The sequence below is a fragment of the Schistocerca nitens genome, chromosome 1 (genome assembly GCF_023898315.1).
Source record: "Schistocerca nitens isolate TAMUIC-IGC-003100 chromosome 1, iqSchNite1.1, whole genome shotgun sequence".
Taxonomy (NCBI): domain Eukaryota; kingdom Metazoa; phylum Arthropoda; class Insecta; order Orthoptera; family Acrididae; genus Schistocerca; species Schistocerca nitens.
Window position 1 is genome coordinate 1,063,887,499 of NC_064614.1, and position 18,103 is coordinate 1,063,905,601.

General features: G+C 40.2%; 1 protein-coding gene across 1 annotated transcript in view; it reads right to left on the reverse strand.

Moving 5' to 3' along the window:
* LOC126238161 (uncharacterized) overlaps positions 1-18,103 on the reverse strand; it is a 107,814-nt gene that overhangs the window by 4,391 nt on the left and 85,320 nt on the right. The window lies entirely within an intron of this gene.

Below are 18,103 nucleotides of genomic sequence, written 5' to 3' on the forward strand. Positions count from 1 at the left end.
CACAACTGGTTATATGTGGTCAACGGCAACAAAGAATCTGAAAGAATCTGAATCTATTGTTTTAATTTTATGCTGTGTATTAGCTATTCTATTTGCATACCTCATATTCTTTGCCTTCCTAATAACATTTTTAAGTACTTTACAATACTGTTTGTAATGGGCTACTGAAGCTTGATTGTGACTACTTCTAACATTTTGAATAATTCCCGCTTTGTTCTACATGATATTCTTATCCCACTATTCATCCACCCGGGCTGCCTATTACTGCTAGTACCCTGTTTAGAATGTTCTAATGGAAAGCAACTCTCAAAGAGCATGATAAATGTGTTAAGGAAAGCATTATATTTATCACCTATGTTATCAGCGCCATAAACATCGTGCCACTCTTGTTCCCATGTCAAGGTTAAAAAACTCTCTAATGCCATTGGATTAGGTTTCATATATAGTTTGTAATTATATATGACATTTGTCTGAGTACAAAAGCCTTTTAGTGTTAAAATTTGTGCATCATGGTTTGAAAGGCCATTCACCCTTTTACTAACAGAATGCCCATATAGTAATGAATAATGAATAAAAATATTGTCTATGGCTGTGTTACTGTTCCCCTGCACCCTAGGTGCAAAAAATACAGTCTGTATCAGATCATCTGAATTTAGGAGATCTACCAACATCCTTTTTCTTGCTCCATCATATACAAAATTTATATTGAAGTCACCACATATAAGTAATTTTTGGTACTTTCTACAAGGTGAATCAAGAACCCTCTCTAGCTTGAGCAGAAGTACTCTGATGTCACAGTTAGGGGACCTATAAACAACAACAATTAGAAGTTTAGTCTCACTAAATTCAACTGCCCCTGCACACCATTCAAATATCTGTTCAGTGCAGTGCCGTGATATATCTATGGACTCAAACGGAATACTGTTTTTTTATGTACATAGCCACTCCCTCACCCCACATGGAACTCCTTGAAAAACAGCTGGCTAATCTGTATCCTGGTAAAGGAAGCCTCTGAATTGCCAAATTATTTAAGTATTTAAGTTGTGCTCTGACATACCAATAATTTCAGAGTCAACATCTATAAGCAGTTCACTAACTTTATCTCTAATACCTCTAATATTTTGATGAAATATACTAATTCCTTCTCTACTTGGAAACATGATGTCCTCTGAAGATGAACCCGTAAAGGGACTTCCTTTAAGGAGGTATACTTCAGTCTAAGAAAGGTGCAGCTCTAACACCAACTATTACAGGAATTTTTCCATGAGTTATCTCACCACCACCCACTACATTGTAACCTATAAGCTTTGGCAGCACTAAACCTATAAGCTTTGGCCACCTCCGCTTCCCATACCTATTGAGGTGCAGGCCATGCCTAGTGCAACCCGATCTACTAATAGATCCAACTGGCACCACTGCAATGTGACCCATGTGCTGTGCCATCAGCACCATCCCCAGCCCCATGTTAATGCACCTAACAGCCACATTAAGATGAGGCCGATCATGACGCGGAAGCAGTTGCACGAAATGAGAATTAGTGCCACCAGTTTGAGTAGCTATCTTTACCAGGTCACCACCTACATCATATTCCCTGCCCCTATCAAGACTGTTCCCTGTTCCACCCACAATCACTACCTCATCCTCCTCCGTAAAATTCCTACATAACTCCCCTATGCTGTCAGTCACCTGAGCCAAACCTGCGCTAGGCTTCACAATGCTGGTGACCTGTTACTCATTCCCCAACATTTCCTGCAACTGCTGGCCCACACCTCAAACCTGAGGTACTGGGCCTGCATCCTCTTCACAGAATATGGAGGTTTGCTCATTCTGTAAAACAGGATAGGCAGAAATCTGTGGCAGATCTGCTGATAACAGTGCACTGCTGGTGTAGGCACAAATAATTTGGAGCACATCGTTCAGTGAACGTTGTTGCACTTGGGGCTATGCAGAAAGCTATCAATAGGTATTCCCTTGTTGATCCAATGACATTGTCACTTATGTTTCCAGCGGGCATGAACTCATCAAGTTTGGGCTGTGGAACAAATTAAATATGAGTCCTGCTCAAATGAACCACATTTCTTGTTACACCAGGTTGATGGTTGTGCCCAGATATGCCATCATCCGAGCAAATGGCTGCTTTGAAACATGCACCCTAACATGGAAGCAAGCCAGTGGGGAAAATATTCTGGTGCGGGCTACATTCATCAGAGCTTCTTTGGGACCTGTGATAATAATTGAAATCACCATGACATGAACATTACTGCAGACCAACTGAATCTCTTCATGTTTAGTATCTTCCACAATGACAACAGCATCTGCCAGCAGGATTACTGTCTGTGTCACAAGCCTAGAATCATATTACAACAGTTTCAGGAGCATGATAATGAAGACATGCAGATGCTTTGGTCACCATACTTGCCTGAGTTGAACCTAATGGAACACACATGGGATATTATCGACAGCCAACTCAACACCCGCAAACCAGCCTCCTGTAATTTATGGGAACTGTGTGACGTTTGCACAGAAATGTGGTGCCACATACCTCCAGAAACCTTACTGCCTGTATTTTCAAAAATTTTAGAATTTTTTTTTATAAAAGATTGTCTGATTTCCTAAATACACATAAAATGTAAGATTTCCTAAATACACATAAAATATAATCTCCCTCATAGCATGGTTTCAGGAAAGGATATTCAACTGAGAGGGCAATATTTGAATTTCTTAATGAAATCTATGCTGAACTGGATGCGAGTGAATTTGTCACAGGCATATGTCTTGATTTATCCATAGCTTTTGACATCATTGACCATAATGCCCTACAAGCTTGACCAGTTAGGAATTAGAGGTATATCCAGTGAGTGGCTCAGGACATACCTAGTGGCCACAAACAGATAGATGAAGTGCAACATACAGACCATAACAAAATCAACTACTACTATTCAGGATAAGAAAATGTGAAATATGAGGTCCCTCAACGATCAGTATCAGGACCCATTCTGTTTCTACTGTATGTCAATGATCTTATATACAATAAGTATTGCCAAAATACCCACCAGTTTACTGATGATACAAGCTTCCTTATTAGTGGGAAAATAGAAGAAGAACTAAAAGACTCTGATATCCAAACAATGAACAGTATAGAACAGTGGTTCAGATATAACAAGCTAATTATAAATAAAAAAAAGACAGTAGCACTAAACTTCTGCAATCTAAAAGGAAGGCACAGAACTAAGACAGAGTTCTTGAAAGTGTTACAGCACAAAATTTCTGCGACTCTGGCTCCAGAAGAACACAAAATGGGAGGTTCTCATTGAATATCTGCAAAGAAAACTAAGCAAAATCTGCTACATGGTAAGGATCTTAAAAAGTTGTTGCAGCAAAACCAGCCTGTTAAGTGGATACTACTCCTATGTACATTTTGTAATTAAATATGGCATAATCTTCTGGGGCAGTGCAATAACAAGTTCTAAACTTTTCAGGATGCAAAAGAGATTGGTTGGTTGTTTGTTTTGGGGAAGGAGACCAGACAGCATGGTCATCGGTCTCATTGGATTAGGGAAGGATGGGGAAGGAAGTCAGCTGTGCCCTTTCAGAGGAACCATCCCGGCATTTGCCTGGAGTGATTTAGGGAAATCACGGAAAACCTAAATCAGGATGGCCGGACATGGGATTGAACTGTCGTCCACCCGAATGCGAGTCCAGTGTCTAACCACTGCGCCACCTCACTCGGTATGCAAAAGAGAATATTAAGAATTATTGAAGAGGTAAACAATAGGAGATCATGCAGATCCATATTTTAAAAAAATATCAATTCTTCCTCTTTTTATCTACGAAACATCAGTCTTCATAAAACAATATATTGATAGACACCCAGATATCTTATTAAAAAATGAAGATATACAATACAAAAGTCTGATCTTCATCTGAAACATGTGAGAACATCATTGTGCCAAAAAGGCACTCTACAAATTGGGATAAAAATCTACAATAACCTGCCTAACCATATTAAATCTGTAAGTAAACTCAGTAGTATTAAGGCTGAACTAAAGGCATATTTAATTGATCATTGCTTTTAAAGTGTGATAAAGTACCTAGAAACCAAACGACAAAAATAAATATGCAATATGAATATTCTACTGTGCATGTTGTCTCTAATGTTTGTTGTATACATGATTCTTTGCTAAATTACTTAAATATCTAGTCCTCAGGAATGCAATACAAAATTTATTTTATGTTGTAAAGACTTAACCATGTCCAATATCCTTGTATATATTCTATATACAATTCATTTCATTTTCGATGTGTGACTGTAAGTGCCAATTCTCAGCATTAGTGGAAGATTTAATAAGTGAAATTCAGTGTTTAAAAGCTGAGGTTACATTACTACATAAAAAGGTGAACAAAATTGATTGGCAGCACCTGTTGAATGATAGCAGGCCTAAATCAAAAACCAAGGAATGCTTTCTGACTATCATAACTCAAAACAGGTATCAGATTCTTGACGAAATACCAATAGCGGAAGTTGCAGCGTTGAAACCTGTGCAAACTAAAAACAACCCTTCAAACTGTAAAAAAATCGTCAGTGATAATTTCAAAAAACGCCAAGTCCCAAACTCGTGTATTAATGCTAACCCAGTGATTGAACATAAACAAAATGTTCAATGTAACGACAGTGAAATCCGTGAAAGAAATGACAGTGTAATCCACGAAAGTGTATGCAAGAAACTGTTCGAAACCGGCAGTAGAAGAAGTGAGAAGTACAAGAAGGGCCAGATTCTTATATATGGAGACAGTCATGGTCGCAAAATAGCTCAAAACATCGCAAATATCCAAGACGACTTCACAGCTGTGGCCCACATTCAACCTGGTGCACCTCCTTCTGCTGTAGTGAAGACATGTGTGCAAGATAGTGAATCGTTCGCAGTAAATGATTATGTCGTTATCATTGGTGGTACAAATGATGTGGCTAAAAATGAACCAAATGATGCTATCAGGCACATGAAAGCAACACTCGGTAAATTGACTTGCACTAAAGTAATTGTCGTTAACATTCCACAGAGACATGATCTAATGGACCAATCTATTGTGAACTTGGAAGTGCATAAAACAAATGTTAGGCTTAAAACAATATGTAACAAATTTCGCAATGTGTCTTTGGTAAACATCAGTAACCTAGATAGAAACCTGCACACAACTCATGGTATGCACGTGAACAAGAGAGGTAAAAAGATTGTGAGTAAATTAATTATTGATGGAATCAGACAAAACATCACACAAAGCAGTGTAAATAAGTGCATTGCTATGGAATGGCACAACCCACACAAACAGGACATGCCACACAAAGAGCTACAGCTGACAAGCCAGGGAAACTTGTAAACCCTGCTGGACAGCCTGGTAGCTCTAAATCTCCCTGTATAGTCCATCAGGAGAAACTTAGCCCTAATATCATACAGCAGAACCCTTGTACTCTTAAAAATAACCATTCTGGTAGGGTGAACGTCCATCAAGTGTTCAACATTCCAAACTCACTCTCAAATTAATTCAGCAGAACTTTTAAAGTCTTGGCAATAAGCACAACGAGTTGGATACCATTACAGCAATTTATAACCCTGATGTTTTAGTTATAAGTGAACACTGGTACACAGATGAGCTAATTAGAGTATGTAAGCCACTCTCCATGATCTTTTGCTCTGCTTTCAGTAGAAAAGAGAAACATGGTGGTGGGTAGCTATCTTTGAAGCCAGTGGTAGTAATTATAGTGTAATAGATGTAAGTGCTTTCAGCATTGAGGGTGTAATAGAACTAGCAGCAATTAATTATAAGTGGGGGAAAGAGAACTTAATTATTACAGGCCTATACAGACCTCCATCTGGTAGCCTAGATAGTTTCTTTGATGTTCTTAATGACCTGCTTGTTGACACTGACAGTAAACAATGCAATAAAAATGGCTGGGTTAACATAATACTAACTGGAGATATAAACACTGACTTGCTGTCCAATGACTCTATATCTAAAAAACTAATGCTAATACTAACTCAATTTAACTTAACATTTCTGATAAACGAGCACACTAGAGAGGTCAATAGTGTAAAATCATGCATTGACAACATTATAACTAACATGTCCCACTTTACATGAAGTGCATCAGTTCTGAAGCTTGCCATTTCTGACCATCACACAATACAGGTATTGATAGAAGCTGAAAATCTTCACGTCAATAGGAAAGAGAAACAATATGTGACAAAAAGAATCACCAATGATTTTTATTATTGCTTCAATGTTCATGCCCAGAAATGACCTTTACAGTAAATGACTGCAAAAAGAAAAAGATACAAAAAAATAACTGGATGAATCATGAAGTAAAAACAGCAAGACAGAAACTTAGACTTTTCCAATATGCAATGATAAATAATAACAATAATAATAGACTAAAGGTAGAATTTAAGAACTATCAGGATTACTATTAAGATATTCTGCTAGAAACTAAAAGTAAATATGTAGCCACAATGTTAAGAAACTCTACTAACACTGGTTTAGCTGTTTGGAAAGTAATAAATAGCTTTAGGGATTGTAAGGGCAGATCAACAAGTGATTTTATGATAAACCATAAAGGGCATATCATGAAATGCCAATGTCAGATTGCAAATGTTTTTAGTGAGTACTTTTCTTCTGTTGGAAAATCTGTCAATGACCATTTTAAGAATCTTCAGCATAGACATAAGGGCATTCCAATCAAACAAAGCATGTACTTGGCTCCAACCAATAGCAAGGAAGTCAAAAACATAGTAATGTCATTAAAAAATACAAAATCAGCAGACTATGATGGATTGTCTATCAGTACACTGAAAAGATCCATAGACAACATATCTGATGCCATGGCCACAGCAGTAAATGATGTAATTGAAACAGGTTGTTTCCCAGATAGTCTAAAGATAGCACAAGTAACCCCGATTTACAAGAAAGGTGATAAATCTAAAATTGAAAACTACTGCCCCATCTCAATCTTACCTGCATTTTCTAAGGTAGTTGAGAAAGTTATTTATACTAGACTAATGACATTCCTGAGTCAACACAATTTAATATTTGAAAATCAGAATGGCTTTATGAAAACAAGTCAACTTCAGTAGTAGCAGCACAATTAATAGACAAAATAATAACGGCCATAGAGAACAAGGAGTATGTAACTGGAGTGTTCCTTGATCTAGAAAAAGCTTTTGATTGTGTCAACATTGCCATATTACTTGACAAGCTGTGGAACCTGTGTATCAGAGGAACTGGCTATGAGCTAATAAAATCGTATATTAGCAATAGAAAAGAATTTGTCTTGTTTAAAACAAACAGTGGGTCTTACAAATCTAAAATTACTGATATAAAATATGGAGTGCCTCAAGGTTCTGACTTGGGACCCCCTTCTTTTCTTGATTTATGTTAATGATATACAGTATTGTTCTCCTAACTGTACAAAAATATTGTATGCAGATGACACATCAATACTGTGTAAACACAAAGACTATGAGAGTCTGGAGGTGCTGTGCAACAGTGTAACTAATGAAACAGTAGAGTATTTTAATGAAAGCCATCTAAATGTAAGTGCTTCAAAGACTGCAATGATGGAATTTAACACAAGGAAACAAATAGAATTTGACATGAAATTATCCATAGGAAATGACATTGTAAAAATGGAAAAATGGACAAAGTGCTTGGGAATTACAATCCAGGACAGCCTCAAATGGGACATGCATATCGATTCCTTAGCATGTAAGCTGTCGAAGAATGTGTTTGCTGTAAATATGATTAGCAAATACTGTAAGGACATGTGTGTTCTAAAAACTTATTATCATGCCCTATTCTCATAAAATTTAAACTATGCTGTAGAAATATGGGGTACAACAACTCAAGCCAACCTAAGCACATTATTAATACTACAGAAAAAAGTTATCAGAATTATTTGTGGTGCCAAACCTCGAGAATCATGTCGGAATCTGTTCCCAAAATTAGGTGTGCTTACCATTATAGATGTGTACATATTGTAAGTTATATTGCTTGTGGAAACAATAAATCCAAATTTCAACTGTGACCTGCACCAGTATGATACAAGGCAAAAGTTCAGATACCATGTAAATAGCCACAGAACAGCTTTATATGAAAAAAAATGCACTTCATGATGGGCTGAAGCTAGCCAATGCCCTACCAAAAAGTCTTACAACCCTTCCTACTAACAAATTAAAAGATCAGCTAAAAATAATTCTAATTGAAAACCCTTTTTATTCCCTAGATGAGTATTATATCTGTATGAAAAGTGCTTCATAAGTATGTCAAGCCCATAGTTTTAAGTAACCTAAAACTAATATAAAGTTGATAAAACAAATCTTTAGTTTGTAATTTATAAACTGATGTATTCAGAAGAATAATCTGTATGATGTCCTGAAACTGTATTATTCCTAGGGATTGTATTTGATTAATCGATGTTGAATAAATATTATTATTATTATTATTATTATTATTATTATTATACATTTAGAATTAGAAGGACTAAATAAATAAATACCAAGGACTTATTGAACCTATGATGTGGAGAATTTTTGCTGCATTGCATCCCAAATGTGGACCAACATGCTATTAAGCAAGTGGCTATAATTTCTGGCTCATCACTGTATACTTACTAGCTCCACAGATGATAGAGAGAAAAAAAATGTACAATGACAAAAGAGAAACTATTTACTGTGTTAAAGGAGATGAGTTGAAGAGCACAGACTAAGGGAAAGGAATGAAATGAGACGCTGCTTGGTAGAATTTTACACAGAGAACAATTTAATGATTATAAACACTTGGTTCAAGAATCATGAAAAAAGGTTGTATATATGGATGAGACCTGGAGAGAACAAAAGGTTTTGGATAGCTCATGAGTGGTTACACAAAATCAGATTTTTAACTGGAAAATATATCCAAGAGCATATGTGGACTCTGACAATAATTTATTGGTTATGAACTGCTGATTAAAAACTAAAGAAATTGAATAAAGGGAGAAAATTAAATTAATTAGATGGGACTTGCATAACTGGAAAAAAAAACCTGAGGTTTTTCAGAGTTTGAAAGGGAGCATTAGGCAGTGACTGACTGGAAAAGGAGATAGGATAGCAATAGAAAATGGAAGGGTAGCTTTGAGAGATGGAATAGTTTAGGCAACAGAGGAACAACTAACCAAAACAACAAGGTCGAGCAGAAATCCATGTATAACACATGAGGTCCTGAATTTAATGACCAAAGGACAAAATATGCATAAAAATGCAGCAAGTGAAGCTGTCAAAACAAAACACACGCACACACACACACACACACACACACACACACACACACACACACACACAAAAACACACACACACCCTCAGAATTATTAAGATACTTTGGGAGAATCAACTACGACAATAGTTTTTCCACCTGATAAGCAAAACAGGAAAAAATGACTTAAAGAAGGAAGGAAGGCCCTGACAGGTGTCAATATTACTGAAACATCTCTTTAATAAGTCATGGTTGCAAAATACTAATGCAAATTATTTACAGAAGAATGGTAGAAGCCAAGTTATAGGAAAATCAGTTTGAGTTTTGGAGAAAAGTTGGAACATGTAAGGTGTTACTGACCCTTTGACTTATTTAGATAACAGACTGAAAAAAGGTGAATCTACATTTATAGCATTTGTAGATTTATAGATGGCTGTCTACAGTGAGGACTGGAATACACTACTTGAAGTTCTGAAGGTAGCAAGTATAAAATACAGGGAATGAAAGATTATCATGAATGAAATTAAAGTTCAGGCAGAAGAAATAAGAACTTTAAGGTTTGCCAGTGACACCATACTTTTATCACAGATAACAAAGGACTTGAAAGATCAGTTGTTCATAATACCTCTTTTTTCAAAACACTGTCTTCAAGAGAGATATTATCAACAAAAGTAAAACAAGGGTAATGGAATGTAATTGAATTACACAGGCAATGCTGAAAGAAATAGATTATGAAAAGAGACACTGAAAGTTATGAAGTCTTGCCATTTTGGAAATGAAATAACTGATGATGGAAATAGAGAGGATATTAAATGGACACAGTCATTAACAAGAAAAACATTTATAAGAAAGAGAACTATATTAACAGCTAATATAAATTTAACTGTTAAGAAATTTTTTCTAAAATATTTGTCTGGAATTTAGCCTTATTAAGAAATGAAATGTATGCAATCAGCAGTACAGACAAAAAGAGAATAGAAATTTTTGAAATATGTTTCTAAAAGAAGACTGCCAAAGATTATGTTGGATAGTTAATGAAGAGGCAATGAATTGAAAACTGAGGTGAAAAGAAATTTTAAGGCACAACTTGACTAAAAGGACAGATTGGTTGATAGGACATTTGAGGGCATCAAATAATAATTAATTTTTTTAGGGAGGGAAGTGTATGTATGTGGGGAGAGGATAAAAATTGTAGAGGGAGACCAAGGCTTCAGTACAGTAAGCAGATTCAAATGGATGTAGTTTGCAGTAGTTACGCAGAGATGAAGGCACCTGTATTAGATAGACTAGTATAGAGAGCTGCATCAAATCAGTGTTTGGACAGAAGACCATGACAACTACATTTCCTTCTCTGTATTTTCTGTGCATCATGTTTCACTTACATACATTATTGAACTCCAGACACAGAGTGTCAGGAATTTTATTCTCAACTCCGTGCTATTACTTGATAACAATAAGGCTACTTGGTTCAAGAAAGCATTGTTCACCTGCAGGAACATAGCCTCCTCTGTACCTCAGACAAGGAGGCATGTCTAAAAGAAAACTATTTTGATGTCTTGGATTGTGCAAATTGCAGTTCAGTTGAAACATGGTTCATTAACAGTAGCAAAACCCATTAAGAAGTGAAAAAAGTAAGTGTAAGAATTCCAAGAATGTCAGGTTCTCTACTCTATGCAATATTCTTACAGCTCAGTTCAGCTAAAAAGATGCTTTATTTATTTTTAGTTTGCTGTCTTCCCAGAAGATAATTCCATATGACATCAAGAATTGAAAATATGCAAAATAAGCCAACAAAATCAGAGATACTTCTGACTGAACTGTAGTTTAAGGTATGCATGCAATATGGAGATCATTCCTCTTGTAACAGAAAGGTGGAACTACCATACTTGTTCTTGTGCCACTCCCAACATCAATATGTTTTTATTTATTTATCTTATCTAGTTTTATTAATATACATGGTAAATCACCTAAAACTTCCACAGCAAATATTGCAGTAGTGGAAAGTGCAATTGATGTGCAGTTTTCACAGAATGGGTTGGTTGTCAGAGGCTCATATTGTTTGCCAATCATCGGATTGTAACAATACTTAGAAAGTTTTTTTTATGCAAACATACATTTTTTTTAATGGAACAATGCCTATTGACATTAACGAACTAAAAGTAGGGTAATATTTTGGAAAGGATAGTTGATACTCACCATATAGTGGAGATGTTGAATCACAGATAGGCACAACAAAAATACTGTCAAAAAGTAAGGTTTCATAACATTTCAGCCAACAGGGCCTTCATCTCTCTCTCTCTCTCTCTCTCTCTCTCTCTCTCTCTCTCTCTCTCTCTCTCACACACACACACACACACACACACACACACATAAATGCAACTCTCACACACAAGACCACTGTCTCTGGCTGCTGAGACTAGACTGGCAGTCTGGCCTCAGCAGCCAAAGACTGTGGTCGTGTGTGAGTGAGCTGAATTTGTGTGTGTGTGTGTATTCTCTATTTCTGATGAACCATAGAGGTGGGTCACTGGCATCGAATGTGGGAAGGTGGGTGGAAGTTTTGCTCAGTTGACTGGCCGACACCGGGGGCTATGCAAGAGGCACAGCAGCACTCATGATTTTGGCAAACTGTGTGAGGAACTGATTGAAGCTGGCTGACCGTGATTGTGGGTTAAAAGGACTATTTGTATAGCTGTGATGAGAGGGAATGCTTTCTGCTGTGGATGAGGTTCCAAAAGTTTGCTGTGTGGGACCATGCTGCATCTCAGTAATAAGTGTGGCTGGACACATGAGGAGAGGGGAAGACAAGGATTGCATTCTTTGTGCTCATGCAGACACTGCGCAGCATGGAGGAACGCATTGTGTGGGAAAATTCAAGAACCAGGGTCACCAGTGCGGGTACATGTGCTGTGCTGTCAGTGCTCACCACATGCCCCCCCCCCCCCCCCCCCACCCGCACCCTCAACCACTGCAGAAACAAGTTTCCCAGCCATGGCAACAAGTCTCCTAGCCACTCCAAAGTAAAGCTACAAAGGATACCATCGCCTGTACCTCAGGGCAAACATTCCAATTTAGGATACATCATGATGCGCTTGACCAGTGAGATGGCCAACTTAACCACTGCTCTTGAGTGCTCGCACCCGCCCACTCCCCCCCCCCCCCCTCCCCCACTTTCCCAAAGTGACTGCCCACGTGGCACACTATGCGACCACCAGCACACATGGCTGTGCAGGTGTGACAACCCCCACCCTTTCCTGATCCATCTGGCAAACAGGAGGAGTCACGTGACACTGACCATGGTACCAAAAGTGCTTAGGCAGTGATTCAGCAAAATTATATCTGCCATGATGGTGGTGCCCAAACAGTGTGACCGTTGGTGGGTACACCTGGTTGCTCTCCATTTGTGTTCATATTGAACCACCGTTACTCCACCCTGCCCATATCCTACGTCATCAACACCATTTCAGACTTGGTATCTTCCCATGTGAGTTCCTGCCCCTGGTTGGCTGCAACCCTCCCCAACCCCTTTCCTGCAAACGATTCCATCATCATCACCTACAGCCCCCACACCTGTCATGTTGACATGGCCTTGGTGAGGAGTATCTTTGGACATTCACTGTGCTGATGTTAGTGACCCAAGCCTTGGCACAGATTTTCTTTCCCACTTCAGACTCCTTCCTGAACTCAGCATCACCTGATCGATGGCACGTCACATCACTCTGTAAGCTGAAAATTTCTACTCCTCATGCCCGCCCCCCCCTCAATCCACCCCTGGCATGCTCACAAGGCACAGCGAGACACAGTGCACTATATCACGACCACTTCACACCCATTGGTACGCTGCCAAATCCACCCTCTTCCTGCTTGCCAAAAGCAAGTTCGGCAGGCAAAAATTGGAACCTTCCTTTGCCACCAGAATCCTGCAACCTTCAAAAAGCCTATGGTCCTCAGTACTCCATTTAGCTCCCAAGAAAGATTCTACCTGGCACCCTTGTGGTGATTATCAGCATCTGAATAAACAAACAATTCCCAACCATTAATCTGTTTCCCTGTTGCACAATTATAGTAATGACATTTTGGGCTCTACCATATTCAGTGGGGCAGACTGTGTAAAAGCTTTTATAATGATCCAAATCACATCAGAGGACGTTGAGAAGATGACCACCATTACATCCTTTAGTCTCTTTGAAAGCCCCTTTATGCCTTTCGGCCTCTGTATTGCCACGCAAATGTAGCAGCATTTTCTAGACACTGTTCCCCATGGCACACCAGGATGTTTTGTCTGTCTGGATGGCATCCTTGTTGCATTTGGAACTCAACCAAACAGCGCAAACACCTCAGGGCAGTTTTTAAATGCTTGTAACAAGCAGGGGTCATCCTCAACATGGACAAATGCGTGTTTGGGATAGCAAATTGAGTTCCTTGGTCATATCATTTCTGCATCTGGCTCACGCTCCTTGCCGAGAAAGTCCACACAGTTGCAAAGTTTCCATGCACTGCAACATACAAGAAACTATCCTGATTTTTGGGGATGGCAAATTCTTTTTGCTGTTTCCTAAAAGTCATGGCCTCCATTCAGGAACCCATCGTCATTGCATTGTGGGGCAGCCAAACAAAAGGTAACAGGGCCATACCATGGACCCCAAGTATGACAGCGAGTTTTGATTGCATCAAATGCAACCTTGCCAAAGCTGCCCTCCTGATGCGCCACCACTCCTCCACCTCCCTCACTATCATCACTGACATAAGTCACTCCTTCATCAGCATGGTCCTGCAGCAGTGTGTTGGGGACACTTGGCAGCAGCTGGCTTTCTTTTTGGCCAAGCTGTCAGAATTGCAATGCAAATGGGCTGCCTACGATTGGGAGCTGCTTGTAATACCTGAGGAAGTGAATTTTTCTGCTGCTCTGTTGATGTACACCATCTCACTATTTTTACAGACCACTGGCCATTCACGATGAGTTTTTGTCAGAAAGATGGTGATCAAATTTCGCCTCGGCAGTTCAGCCAGCAGGAGTACGTAGTGCAATTTACCACTGATTTACACCACACAGACAGAGTCAACAACATCATTGCATTGCCTAGCCACTCCTTCAACCCTCCACTAGATTAAAAGCCTCTAGCAACAGCCCAGACCACTAACTCAACACTAGCCCGCTTACATCAGGATCCAAATTCAGACTTCATCCTCCAACTCCTGCCACTCCCAGGTACTGACCTCTAGGTTTAGTGTGATCTCCTGTCTGACTCTGTGTACACCACCAGCTCCAAAGACTGCATTTGTGCATACCTTCCCCTGGTCTTTCGCAAACCAATTTTTGGCTGCTTGCATGGCTAGTACATCCTGGCATTTGCAGTCCACTGCCCTTGTCCAGGATTGTTTTTCTGGCCTGGCACCTAACAGGAGTGCCATTCATGGGCTAGCAACTACATCCCATGCCAGCAAGTCAAAGTTGATCATCACAGGCACATGCTGATGGCTTCATTTGCCCCTGTTGAAAACTGATTCTTCCTTGTTCATGTCATCTCCATCAGCCCCTTCCACTCTTCAGATGGCTGCCGCTTTCCCTCACAAGGACTGACCAGTTCACATGGTGGCCAGAAGCCATGCCCATCCTGGACATTTCAGCTGGAACAGTTACTGCAGCATTATTCAACATATGGATTTTTTGTTTTGGTTCCCCCATCTCATAATGTTCAATAGCGGGCACTGGTGGAACATTTCCAACATGCAGTGATATCTGCCTGTACCTGCTGCATCAGAAAATATTCTGCCACTTTGCCACTGGTCTTGTTAGGTTTGCGGATGGCCAGTGTCCCTGGTCCTGCCAGGTGACTTTATTGAGACGCAAGCTTTGTCCACTACATTGTGTATCCCAGCTTACGTTCAGCATCTGCAAGACTACATGGTCCAGCAGCGGCTGACATCCTGCTATGCCATGGAAGCTCAAAACTTTCATGCAATGCGACCTCACATTGTGCAGTCACGTGACACTATGCGTCAATGCCTGTGAGACCCCGCTCTGCCCACAGTACTTGGGTCATCACCTCACTTTACAGTGAACTGATAAATATTCACTGTACATATTCATGGTGCATCATCAGTGATATCCATCGACAGAGTAAAGCCAGGTTATGTGCTCACCATCGACGACAGTGAGACACTGCTGGTGTTCAAGATATCTCTACCAACCACTGACACCAAAGCTGCTCTTGACATCGACACCTGCCCTGACACCACCAGTGCCTGGAACACAGATACAGCCACGTGACACTGAGCTTTATGCTTCACCACCACTGACCACTGGATCCACAGGCTGCCTTAAAATAGGCAGCTGTACATCTGAGCCATGCTGCTGGGTATGCCACTGGTCCTACTTGATAAATGAGGTGTCTGCAAGTTATTCGCAAAATGTGATACAAGGCTGACTCACAGAAATATGTACCTGCATTGCCATCGGGTTGCAACAATTATAAGTTTCCACATAGTGACTGGATCTTCATTAGAAAACACGGCACATTCACTGAATTAGCAATCAACACACATGCAAAACCACTGTTACTCCTACTTAGCACATGCACACACATGAGAATAGCAGTGTCCCCAGATAGGGAAAATCCAGTGGAAGCATCTGTTTTTGCACGTGGTGATGCGGTAAAAGTTTATCGCACCTGGTTTCTTTGAGGAAAGTCCAGGAGTGGCTGTGAAGACAACGGTGGTGGTTAGTGGTTAATGTCCCATCGACAACGAGGTCATTAGAGACGGAGCGCAAGCTCGGGTTAGGGAAGGATTGGAAAGGAAATCGGCCGTGCCCTTTCAAAGGAACCATCCCGGCATTTGCCTGAAACGATTTAGGGAAATCACGGAAAACCTAAATCAGGATGGCCGGAGACTGTGAAGACAAGAATTGTCTGCTAGGGCAGAGTGTGGGGATCTCAAAATCGGAATTTGTTCATTCCACATAGCTCCCCCCTTGCAAGAGGTAGACACTGGGGTGGAGATGTTTGAGTGCTGAAATTTTAAATTTAGCATTTGAGAAATCTTTCATGCTGGAGGATTGTACAAACATACCACCGTTTGAGTCTCGCACAGATTCCCGTATGGAGGACATAGTGATAGACATCCCTGGGGTTGTGAAGCAGCTGATTGGGTTGAAAACAAATAAATCGCCAGGTCCTGATGGGATTCCAATTCGGTTTTACAGAGAGTACTCTACTGCATTGGCTCCTTACTTAGCTTGCATTTATCACGAATCTCTTGTCCAACATAAAGACCCGAGCGACTAGAAAAAAGCGCAGGTGATGCCTGTATATAAGAAGGGTAGAAGGACGGATCCTCAAAATTACAGGCCAATATCCTTAACATCGGTTTGTTGCAGGATTCTCAAACATATTCTCAGTTCGAATATAATGAATTTCCTTGAGACAGAGAAGTTGCTGTCCATGCATCAGCATGGCTTTAGAAAGCATCGCTCCTGTGAAATGCAACAGCCCATTTTTCACTTGATATCTTGCGAACCGTGGATGAAGGGTATCAGACGGATGCCATATTCCTTGACTTCCGGTAAGTGTTTGACTCGGTGCTCCACTGCAGACTCCTAACTAAGGTACGAGCATATAGGATTGGTTCCCAAGTATGTGAGTGGCTCGAAGACTTCTTAAGTAATAGAAGTGAGTGTTCATTGGAGGTGAGGGTATCATCTGGAGTGCCACAGGGAAGTGTGGTAGGTCCGCTGTTGTTTTCTATCTACATAAATGATCTTTTGGATAGGGTGGATAGCAATATGTGGCTGTTTGCTGATGATGCGGTGGTGTACGGGAAGGTGTTGTTGTTGAGTGACTGTAGAAGGATACAAGATGAATTGGACAGGATTTGCGATTGGTGTAAAGAATGGTAGCTAACTCTAAATATAGATAAATGTAAATTAATGCAGATGAATAGGAAAAAGAATCCTGTAATGTTTGAATACTCAATTAGTAGTGTAGCGCTTGACACAGTCATGTCGATTAAATATTTGGGCATAACATATGAAGTGGGACAAGCATGTAATGGCAGTTGTGGGGAAGGCAGATAGTTGTCTTCGGTTCATTGGTAGAATTTTGGGAAGATGTGGTTCATCTGTAAAGGAGACCGCTTATAAAACACTAATACGACCTATTCTTGAGTACTGCTCAAGCGTTTGGGATCCATATCAGGCCGGATTGAGGGAGGACATAGAAGAAATTCAGAGGTGGGCTGCTAGATTTGTTACTGGTAGGTTTGATCATCATGTGAGTGTTACGGAAATGCTTCAGGAACTCAGGTGGGAGTCTCTAGAGGAAAGGAGGCATCCTTTTCGTGAATCGCTAGTGAGGAAATTTAGAGAACCAGCATTTGAGGCTGACTGCAGTACAATTTTACTGCCGCCAACTTACATTTCGCAGAAAGACCACAAAGATAAGATAAGAGCGATTAGAGCTTGTACAGAGGCATATAGGTAGTCATTTTTCCCTCATTCTGTTTGGGAGTGGAACAGGGAGAGAAGATGCTAGTTGTGGTACGAGGTACCCTCCGCCACCCACTGTATGGTGGATTGCGGAGTATGTAGGTAAATGTAGATGGAACATTATTCACTGATGATACGAGCGTTGGCAATAGAAGTGCGCAGAGACACTGATCTGACAGTAGGTTGTACGGGTGATGCCCACCACATTGGTAGATGGGCAAGGCGTCACGGCATATGGTGGGGAGAAGCAACTGGGCCGCTGTTGTGGCCAAGGTGGTGGGGTGTCAGGCAGGTAGTCACAGCTGGTCCATGACCATGGCAGTCACTGGGTTGATGGTG